Here is a 12,500-nt window from a genome sequence, read left to right as displayed (position 1 = left end):
TTGATGAGGGGATAAGGGTATCATTAATTTTGATAAGCGGAGTAAGGGTAGAATACATTTTAATGAAGGAAATAAGGATAAAATTAATTTTGATAAGGGAAATGGGTAGAATATATATTGATAAAGGGAATAAGGGAAGAATTCATTTCGATAGGGGAAATAAGGGTAGAATTAATTTTGATAAGGGAAATAAGAGTAAAATTCATTTTGATAAGGCGAAAAGGGTAAAATTCATTTTGATAGAGTGAAGAAGGGTATGATGCAATTTGATGTGGGGAGTAAGGGTAAAATTCCTTTTGATAAGGGGAATACAGCTAAAATTCTTTTTGATAAATGGAACAAGGCTAGAATTCCTTTTGATAAGGGGAATAGGGGTATAATTATTTTGGCAAAGGGAAAAAGGGTAGAATTCATCTTGATAAGGGGAATAAGGGTAGAATTATTTTAATCAGGAGAATAAGGGTAGAATTCAATTTGATTACGGGAATAAGGATAGAATTAATTTTGATAGGTGGAATAATGTTAGAATTAATTTTGATAAGGGGAATAAAGGTGGAATTCCTTTTGATAAAGGGAACAAGGATACAATTCATTTTGATACGGGAAATAAGGGTAGAATTAATTTTGATATGGGGAATAAAGCTAGAAGTAATTTTGATAGTGGGAATAAGGGTAGAATTCAATTTGATAAGAGGAATAAGGATAGAATTCATTTTTTATAAGTAGAATAAGGTTAGAATTCCTTTTGATAAGTGGAGAAAGGGTAAAATTCATTTTTATGTACGGAATTAGGGGAAAATTCCTTTTGATGAGGGGAAGAAGGATAGAATTCATTTTGATAGAGGGAAGAAGGGTAGAATTCTTTTTGATAAGGGGAATATTAGTAGAATTCAGTTAGATAAGAGGAAGAAGTGTAGAATTCATTTGATAAGGAGGATAAGGGTAGAATTTATTTTGATGAGGATAATACGAGTGGAACTAATTTTAATAATGGGGATAAGGGTATATTTCATTCTGAAAAGGGGAAAAAGGGTAGAATTCATTTTGATAAGGGGGCAAAGGGTAGAATTTCTACCGATAAGGGGAATAGGGGTAGAATTCATTTTGATCAGGGGAATAAGGGTAGAATCCACTTGGGTAAGAGGAATAGGGGTAGAATTAATTTTGGAAAGGGGAATAAGGTTAGAATTTATTTGGATAAGGGGAATAGGGGTAGAATTCATTTCAATAACGGGAATAAAGGTAGAATTCGTTTTGATAAGGGGAATAAAGGTAGAATTCGTTTTTATAATGGGAATAAGGGTAGAATTCATTTTGATAAGGGGAATAAAGGTAGAATTCGTTTTTATAATGGGAATAAGGGTAGAATTCATTTTGATAAGGGGAATAAAGGTAGAATTCGTTTTTATAATGGGAATAAGGGTAGAATTCATTTTGATAAGGGGAATAAAGGCACAATTCAGTTTGATAAGGGGAATAAAGGTAAAATTCGTTTTGATAAGGGGAATAAAGGTAGAATTCATTTTGATAGGGGGAATAAAGGTAAAATTCGTTTTGATAAGGGGAATAAAAGTAAAATTCGTTTTGATAAGGGGAATAAGGGTTGAATTCATTTTGATAAGTGGAATAAAGGTAGAATTCGTTTTGGTAATGGGAATAAAGGTAGAATTCATTTCGATATGGAAAATAAAGGTAGAATTCATTTTGAAAAGGGGAATAAGGGTCAAATTCATTTTGGTGAGGGGAATAAGGCTATAATTCAAGGTGATAAAGGACATAAGGGTAGAATTAATTATGATAAGGGTAATAAGGGCAAAATTAATTTAAATGAGAAGAATTGCGGTAAAATTCATTTTGATAAGGGGGATAAGGGTGGAATTCACTTTGATAAGGGGAAGAAGGGCAAAATTCACTTTGATAAGGGGAAGAAGGGTACAGTTTTTTCATGTTCTTTGAAACAGTTACAAGCATGACAACATTTTCTATAATCTTCTATAGATTTTTCCATTCCTAACCAAAAGAAGGATTCTCGTACTCTAATTAATGTTCAATCAATCCCTAAATGCCCTGCATACTGACTTGCATGTACAATATGGATCGCTCGATTAATTAAAGAGAGAGAAGAACTACCAGTGCACAAAATTTCCTTCACCTCTTCTCGTAAGCACAATGTAAGATAACTTTCTCTATAAAAGAAATTCTCACGAGGCACATTTATAAATGATGGATAACTCTTCGATTCCCCTTTAATTACTGCTCGCACTCTTTCCATCCATTCCTCTTCTTTCTGTCCCTCTCGGACTTCCTTTATATCCCAACCTCCTAAGTCAATCACACCTGCATCATCAAGGCACTCATTCCGGACACCCCTGGTCATGTCCTCGGCCACCCACATACATTCTCTCTCTCTCTCTCTCTCTCTCTCTCTCTCTCTCTCTCTCTCTCTCGGATCTCATTTTCTGATTGCTTCTTGCTTGAACTCACATCCCGTTTTCTGTTTTGATGGGGGCCTTCAATATTTTGGGTTCGTTCTTCGTTACTCATATTATTGCACCTTTAGAGAGGGCATCAGCTACCTTGTTAGCTTTACCTTCCGAATTGTCAAACCCCTCTATGTTAAACTCTAACAATCTTTCAATCTATCTCGCTTGTCTAGACATCAAGTCTCCTTTGAAAAATAAATCGCGTAAGGGACGATGAGCACTTTGTAACTCAATCGGCTGACCTAATAAAAAGAACCGATGCCTCTCTAGAACCCAAAGAATAGCCAATGCCTCTTGATTGAATATACTATAATTCTTTTCTGGCCCTTTTAATACCCTGGAAGCAAAAACAAATGGGTCGCGCTCTACCTTTATCATCTCGTTGAGAAATTATGCCACCAATGTCTACGCTACTCGCATCTGTTGTCACTAAAAGCGGGCGACCAAATCAAGGATATGCGAGTAAGTCATTGCTTGTTAAGACAGCTTTCAAGTGGTTAAAGGCCCTTTCTTCTGCAACTCCCTAGTTTATTACTTTTTGTTTCTTTAAAGCATCTAAGGGGTTCGATATCTGTCCAAACCTCTTATGAATATACGGTAATACCTAGCGAGTCCAAGGAACCCAGCTACTTCCTACTGGGGTAGGGTTGGATACATTCTGGGGTTATGTATATGCATATATACATATATATATATATATATATATATATATATATATATATATATATATATATATATATTTATTTATTTATTTATTATAGCCGCAAAATGAAAAATTAAGATACTTGATTGGAGTTAGTACTATGCTGAGTTTGTTGATGTACCAAATGGTCGAAAGTACTAGCTCCAATCAAATCTTTTCATTTTTCCTTTCGTGGCTATGATATATTTTATAATCATCGCGTGTCAGCTTTCGTGATTTCTAGCCACACACACACACACACACACACACACATATATATATATATATATATATATATATATATATATATATATATATATATATACATATATATATATATATATATATATATATATATGTGTGTGTGTGTGTGTGTGTGCATATATATACTTTATATATGTATTAGGGTTATTCATTCCTTTTATCATCAAGCCATTTACCCCAACACGGAGGGTTAAGAGCAATATCCCAGAATGGTTAGTGCCACGTTAATTTTGTAATTGTTGAATATTGTAGAAAACTTCCCAAAAATAGTTTGCTACATGCTACTCATAAATTCATTAGCAGTGAGAGTCAAAACTCTATGCACACCCGTTGAGACACTACCGCTAGAGACTTCTGGGGTCCTTTGACTGGCCAGACAGTACTACATCGCACCCTTCTCTCTGGTTACGGTTCATTTCCCTTTTGCCTACACATACACCGATTAGTCTGGCCTATTCCTTAAAAATTCTCCTCTGCCCTCATACACCTGCCAACACTGAGATTATCAAACAATTCCTCTTCATCCAATGGGTTAACTACAGCACTGTAATTGTTCAGTGGGTACTTTGCTCTTGGTAAGGGTAGAAGAGACTCTTTAGCTATGATAAGCAGCTTTTCTATGAGATGGACACTCCAAAATCAAACCAATGTTTTCTAGTCTTAGGTAGAGCCATAGCCTCTGTCCCATGGTCTTCCACTGTTCTCTTGCTTGAGGGTACACTCGGGCAAACTATTCTATCTCATTTTTCTTCCTCTTGTTTTGTTATACTTTTTATAGTTTACAGTATATAGGAAATATTTATTTGGGTGGTGTTGTTGCTCTTAAAATATTTTATTTAGCCTTGTTTCCTTTCCTCACTGGGCTATTTTCCATGTTGGAACCCTTGGACTTATAGCATCTTGCTTTTCCAATTAGGGTTGTAGCTTAGCATTCTTGCACTTCCTGGACGTTAGGATCTTTATACCCAGTTCAGATTTCATTTCATCTATTCAATGATTTCATTCACCTTTCCTCCTTCATCCTATAATATTAATTGTATAATACTTTCACCACTTCCTTTTAGTAGATATTCTAAGACTCTTTCCTATTATCTTCTTTGTTTTACTTATTCCAGGACTCGCCTCCTTTCTAAAGTTTCTTGCATTATTATTATTATTATTATTATTATTATTATTATTATTATTATTATTATTATTATTATTATTATTATTATTATTATTATTATTATTTTTATTATTATTATTATTATATAAATAATAACTTCAGTTCTTTCACCGTCCATTTTTACATTCCCACTCTATTGTTACTAATTTCAATTGGAGGTTATAACAGGAATCTTTCTCATATTTACTTAACTTTTTTCTTTTGGTAACATTTCTATTAGTTTTTGCAGTTTCTCTTTACTATTGTCAGTTATTACTGCATTATTCACAAACTTCAATCATACCGTGCTTTATTTATGACTCATTTCATTAGCCCAAATCATTGCATCTAGAATATGATTTTTTTCTCTAATCACGTTATTCCATCTCTAAAGATAATAACAGACAAAGATATTAGTAACTTTATTATAGAACACTCGCCTATATATACAAAAACTCAATGCAACAGGAAATTTCCTGTTCAAACGGTTAACAGTTAACGGTGAGAAAAACAGGCAAAGATACAAGCATAATATATACACAAAAGGAAATGTCGTTACTATGTACTGTATTATGACACACTGTTGGTACATGGCTCCCCCTCTAAAAATGACATACAGTACATGTTAAATAGGGCGCCCTGATCTAGAGAGGCGAACTGTAGGCGGGTCATCTGGCAGGAGATAAGCAGGTTTTAGACGATCAATGGAGACCCAGTCTTCTTTGCCACGAAGGTTTAGTAAGAATGCTTTCAGACTGCGTCGGACCACAAGGAAAGGGCCCGTGTAGGGGGGCGTTAGTGGTGGCTTGCTAGTGTCGTTACGTAGGAAGACGTGCGTTGCAGAGTGCAAGTCTGTTGGCATGTGATGCTTCGCTGGGGGCTTGTAAGTCTGGCGGCATAGAGTAAATTTTCCCACGACGGGACATATGAGCTGAAGATCGTCGGAGGAGGTTGTAGAAGGAAAAAATCTGGCAGGAACGGCCAACGGGTTGCCATACACCATTTCAGCTGCCGAAATGTCGAGGTCGTCTTTAGGAGTGGTCCTTAGTCCCAGGAGGACCCAGGGAAGTTGAGTAAACCAATTGGAATCCTTGCAGCAGGACATCAAAGCTGCTTTAAGGGTGCAATGAAAACGTTCAACCATTCCATTGGCAGCGGAGTTGTAGGCAGTTGCCTCATGTAGGGTGATTCCCAGGAGATTCGCCAATGATGTCCATAATTGAGAGGTGAAAGGGGTACCCCTGTCAGAAGTAATATGCTCAGGGATACCAAATTTTGCAATCCATCCTGAGAGTAAGGCAGATGTACATGAGGCGGACGTTACAGTTTCCATGGGAATGGCTTCAGGCAAACGAGTGGAGCGGTCGATGACGGTAAACAGGTAACGATGTCCTTGTGATGTGGGTAGGGGGCCTACAACGTCGATGTGAATGTGTGCGAAATGACGCTGAGGTTTAGGAAAGGTGCCCACTCCTGAATCCGTTTGGCAAGAAGTACAGGCGCGGACCAATTCCTTAGCACCCTTCGAAATGCCGTGCCAAATGAACTTCGTCTTCAGCAGCTGTGCTGTAGAATGGCACGAGGGATGTGAAAGGCCGTGGATGAAATCTAACACCTGCCGGCGCATGGGAGCAGGAATCCAAGGTCGCGGTATACCAGTACTGACGTCACAGAGGAGAGTGGTGTTGGAGTCTTCGAGGGTGAAGTCTTCCCAACGGAGGGACGTGCAGGATGTCCTACATGCTTGATACTCTGGATCCTGTTGTTGGGCTTCAGCCAAGGCATTGTAATCCAATCACAGTTGAATGGCATCCAACGTGTTTCTTGACAGGGCATCGGCAACGGGATTTATTTTCCCAGGGATGTATTGAAGGGTGCGATTGTATTAAGCCACGGCGGAGAGATGTCGGCATTGACAGGCGGACCAGGCGTCAGAGTGTTGAGTGAAGGCGTGCTCCAGAGGCATGTGGTCTGTGCAAATCACGAAGGGCATACCTTCTAGGAAATGGCGAAAGTGACGGACAGCCACGTGCACCGCCAGCAATTTGCGATCGAAGGTAGAATAACCCGATTCTGCCTTGGACAGTTTTCTGCTGAAAAAGGCCAATAGGCGGGTTGAGCCGTTGACCACCTACTCTAGTACTGCACCAATAGCGACGTCGCTGGCAACGGTGGAGAGAAGGAGAGGGGCATGTGGGATATGAAAATTGAGAACCGCAGCGGTTGATAGGGCCTTCTTTGCAGAGCAGAAGGCCGCTTCTTGAAGGAGACCCAACTTCAGGTCCTTTGCCTTGCCCTTGAGGGAGGCGTAGAGGGGAGCAAGAGTGGCGGCAATGGTTGGCAGAAAACGTTGATAATAGTTGATCATGCCCAAGTATTCCTGCAGAGCTTTAATGGTCGAGGGCTCGGGGAAGTCCTGAACAGCTGCTACCTTCTCAGGAGTGATGCGGTGCCCTAAGAACAACACTTCGTTGGTGCCAAAGGTACACTTGTCGTACCGGACTACAAGGCCGTTTTGTTGCAGGCGGTCGAGCATGATGCGCAGGTGACGGAGGTGTTCCTCTTTTGAGGAGAAGAACACAAGTATGTCGTCCACATAACATGCAAAGAAGGGGAGGTCCCCTAAGATGCCATCCATGAGATGTTGAAATGTGGCCCCAGCATTACAAAGGCCAAAACAGGAGTAATTGAAGGTGTATGTACCAAATGGAGTGGTGATGGCAGTCTTGGGGATGTCTTCTGGGTTCATAGGCACCTGATAATACCCCTTCAGAAGGTCGAGCATAGAGAAAGCCTTCGCTTTGTGCAGGTAAAAGCTCACATCGGCGATGTTTGGGAGGGGGTAGTGATCCGGTTCTGTTTGCATGTTCAGGTGCCTGTAATCCCCGCATGGACGGAGAGATCCATCTTTCTTTGGAACGATATGTAAGGTTGACGACCATGGGCTGGAGGCCTTTTGGCAAAGGCCCATTTCCTTTAGAGGTGTATGTACCAAACTGAGTGGTGATGGTGGTCTTGGGGATGTCTTCTGGGTTCATAGGCACCTGATAATATCCCTTCAGGAGGTCGAGCGTAGAGAAAGCCTTCACTTCGTGTAGGTAAAAGGTCACGTCGGCGATGTTTGGGAGGGGGTAGTGATCCGGTTCTGTTTGCATGTTCAGGCGCCTGTAATCCCCGCACGGACGGAGGGATCCATCTTTCTTCGGAACGATGTGTAAGGTTGACGACCATGAGCTGGAGGCCTTTTGGCAAAGGCCCATTTCCTCCATTTCGGCGAACGTCTGTTTGGCGGCTGCCAATCGTTCTCGTGCCAGACGTCTGAATTTTGGGAAGACTGGGGGTCCCATAGTCTTGATATGGTGATAAATACCGTGCTTGGCAGGAGCCGTGGGCGTTTGGCGAAATTCTGAACATAAAACTTCCGGGTACGACGTGAGGAGGTGGGCATAGGCATCCGTGGATACGCTGATGATATCGCAGATCTCTCGGCAGATACCAAGTGGACGTCGGCAGACGTAGACAGACTATGTCGTGTCCTGAAGAGTTCCCTTGGCAAAAGGGAACGACAAGCACCGTGTCTACCAAAAATTGCACGTCCATTCCTGCATCATGTAAAAAGAAAAGATTAGAAACATGGGAGGGCACCACCACGAGCAATGGCCTACTTACACGTTTTTTGGCCACTGACAATCCTTGGCACGTTTCTTTACGGTTGCCCCGAATCTGTTGTGGTAGTAGCAAAACTGCGGGGGATGGTTGGCAGTAAGTGGCTTTAGAAGTCGTTGGTTGGGGCGCGAGCGAGTGGTGGGTGGTGGGTGGCTTTATCGCCGCTTCGGCACTTCACGGGGTAAGCTGTATGTCCTATGGCATCCATGTCAGCTTCGGTTGACGTTGAATAGGCATCCTCTTTATCAGGAGTGGAGGCGTTGATGGTCTTGAAGTGGATTTCCATAAGGGCGTCAGCTTTGGTCATCAAGTCCCTTATGGGTAAACTATCGACATTGGGTATGGCAGCGTGTACCGGTTCGGGTAAACGGCATATCCAAAGGGGACGAAGTTGTTTCACCTCACGAGGAGAGCCGTCTGCGGCAGGTTGCATGCAAGTGATACTGGTTCATTCCCTGAGGGTGAGCGAAGCCCTTTGGTCCCCAACGGTTGCTGAGAGAGCTGAAAAAGTTTGCTATACAGGCGGCTGGCGACGGCGAGTACTACTACAAAACGTATGTTTTGAGGGCGTCATTTGCTATTGGGGTGTCTCCTTCTCCACAAAGCTAGTCGAATATTTCCGGGAAGGTGTCCTCGGGTATTGCCGCGAGAACATAATCTCCTTTGGTGGTTGAGCAAGTCACGCCCTTGATGCGAAACTGGACTTCTGCACGCTGAAACCAGAAACCAAGCAAACGTCACTCCGCTGGCGAATGACGAAAGTTTCAGTGAAGCAGCCGCAGCGCCAACTTCCGTAGAGTTCACCATAGTGCTAACGACGGAGGGGTGAGGTGGGGTGGAAGGCGGGAGGAGTGAGTCGACTTCCGGGGTCACCAACGTGACAAGCCGAGAGAAGGTTGTGACTCAAAGACAGGGTGAAAGCAACTGAGTAACTTTATTCTAGAACAGTCGCCTTTGTATACAAAAACTCAATACAACAGGAAATTTCCTGTTCAACCGGTTAACAGTTAACGGTGAGAAAAACAGGCATGTTTATTCAGGCTCTTTTTAGTGCGAAGTCAAAGCGAAGATACAAGCATAATATATACACAAAATGAAATGTCCTTACCATGTACGATTGTGTGACACGGTTGGTACAATATTGAACCAATTTTATTACCTATCAACTATATTGTACATGCACTTTGCTCTTCTATTGGATATTTCAAAACACTTTTCTTAGTAATTGTATGCAATATACGACTGTTTATATATAATTAGAAAATACCCGAATAGTTGTTTCATTACAAAAACCTCTAATTTATCACTACTCTTTCCAACTAAAAATCTTCCCAACGTTAGGAAAATAATCCCCTACACATTCCCAACTTTACGAATTAAAGGTGCTCTAAAGAATTCGAAGATAACCTCTAACATTTTTTCCTCTATGCAATTAACTAGTTTTATCTCTTAGCCATTCCTTTGGAGATAATGTTTCCCCATTATAGGTATGATCTTTAAGACCCGTAATTCCTTTATCTAGTTTCTTTTAAATACATCACATCTCTAAGACACTTGACAAAACTTTTAAATTAACATTATCTCTTCTATTATTATTATTATTATTATTATTATTATTATTATTATTATTATTATTATTATTATTATTATTATTATTATTACTAGAAAAGCTACAATCCTAGTTGGATAAACAGGATGCTATAAGCCCAAGGACCCCAGATAGCGCAGTGAGTAAAGAAAATAAGGAAATAAATGAACTGTATGAAAAGAAATAAAAAATTAAAATAAAATATTTTAAGAACAGTAAAAACATTAAAACAGATGTTTGAAATATAAACTATAAAGAGAGACTTATATCCGTCTGTTCAACATAGAAACATTTGCTGCAAGTTTGAACTTTTGGAGTTCTACCGAGTCAGCTACCCGATCAAGGAAATCATTCCACAACTTGACCATTGCTGGAATAAAACTTCTGAAATACTGTGTGCTATTGAGCCCTATGAAGGAGAAGGCCTGACTATTAGAATTAACTGCATACCACTGGTGTTCATGTTTTTTTCCTAATTCTAAATATCAAAGATGCTCACCTATCGATCAATGATGGTATTCGAGTCAGAAATATTTTTTATTGCATCTTTTATCATGAGAACAATCTATATATTAAATTTTCTTTTGCTTTTACCCCTTAAAGTTCATGCTTGACTTCTCCCGTTAATATTTACTACTTACCTTCTTTCCCTTTCTTTTTGGAATTAATTTATCCCTGTACATAATCTCTGCTGAAATGCCTTCCATCTCAAGTTATCTCCTCGTCTCCTTCACTAAGGCTCTCTTTTCCTCATCCCACCACTTACTGCCTTTTAATACGTCTCGCTACAACCCATTGCAATACAAGCTCTGTTTTCTGTCTCCATTTTCATTTGATTAAATTTTAAAAGCTTCTCTTAACTCCTTCCTCCGTCTTGACTTCAGCCCTAGTTCAAAGTTCATACATATTATCCATAATTTCTTTTTATACTTCTCTTTTATTATACTTGCTTTTCTTAATTGCTATACTTGCCTGCCTTGATTACAATTGCTGACACAGTTTCACACTTTCCCTTCTTGTTTAATCATATATCTCTCTTGAGGTTTCATTAACAAACAATGTACAGATATATCTGCAGCAGCGGGCTTTTCACCAAAACGTCCCTTTATTTTTTTCTACAACAATTTATACTCAATCCCATTGTTTTCATCGCCTGTTTCTTTCCCAAGTAAAATTATAAATTATTTTCTTTTAAAACCATCAATTTTCAGGAATCAAATCTGTTTCCAGGTGCATTGTTGCAGGACCCTCTCCATTCTCCTTTATTCCAGTAACTCCATACCGAACAACACCATCCTTTTTTTTTACTCTCATTGTTTTCCATGGTTTATCTACATACACTTACGAGTGAAGCTTTTGATTTACCGTTTTACTCTTTCAACTGACCCTAAAATCTCTCTGGCACTGAAAAAGGTAATCTCTGAGATTGAAAGAGCCACATCCACTCTTTTCATTTCCTCTCATGCACTTATACGCACATGCACACATACACAGACACATGCGCACGCATACACATATCTATGCAAGTTTATATATACACACACATATATATGTATGTATATATATGTTTATATAATATATATATATATATATATATATATATATATATATATATATATATATATATATATATATATATACAGTATATATATATACACATACATATAAATATATATATATATATATATATATATATATATATATATATATATATATATGAATATATTTATACAGGTATATAGATAAATATATATGTATATATACTGGTAGGACCATCTGATTAAATACTTTTCTCCTTAGAGAACTTACGCATCAGAAACTTATAATCTTACTAAACCATGTTTCGTAAACTGGTTACAACTCAAAGAGCTATGGAAAGTATAAAGATGGCATTCACTCTAAGGTTTAAGGGTTTAAAGGCCGCTCATGAATGGCAGAGGCAAGGGACAGTGACATGCCCTATCAGGCAGGACAATGCCCTAGAGGCTAACCATATATACATATGATTAAGAGCCCAAGCCTCTCTCCATCCAAGCTAGAGCTAAGGAGGGCCAGGCAATGGCTGCTGAGGACTCAGCAGATGGACCAATAGGCTCCCAAAAACCCCATTCTTAGCTCACAAGGATGGTGAGTTTGCAGTGACTAAAGGAACTAAAGCGTTTGAGCGGGACTCGAACCCCAGTCTGGCAATTACCACATGCAGAAGCACATACAGTAGGCCATCACAACTATAGTAGAAATAAAAAGAGCAACATAGATACGAGAGCAGACTAAAGTAGAGGATATTCTAACAAAATGTAAGAAAAAGAAATGGACGTGGGCGAGACATATAATGAGAATGACAAATAATAGATGGATATTAAGAATAAGAGAATGGATCACAAGAGATTACAATAGAAGCAGGGAAAGGAAGATAAGACGATGAATTGACAAACTCAGAAAATTTGTTTTTATAAACGGCATAGAAATACCATAAACTGATGCGAGTGAAAAGACATGTTTGAGTCCTAAGTTCTGCAATGGACTAGTAACGGCTGATGATGATAATGATGTAAGAATACATATATACCTATATTTTCAGTTAAAGTCGGGAACGACGGTACAAGTAACCTTATGGAATGGTCTGGCATTGTCCTACTGAAACTAAGAAAAGATTGAAAAGAAAACAAGCGA

This window comes from Palaemon carinicauda, chromosome 5, assembly GCF_036898095.1.
Source record: "Palaemon carinicauda isolate YSFRI2023 chromosome 5, ASM3689809v2, whole genome shotgun sequence".
NCBI classification, from domain to species: Eukaryota; Metazoa; Arthropoda; class Malacostraca; order Decapoda; family Palaemonidae; genus Palaemon; species Palaemon carinicauda.
The sequence above is the reverse complement of the archived record's forward strand: the minus strand, read 5'-3'. Positions refer to the sequence as shown.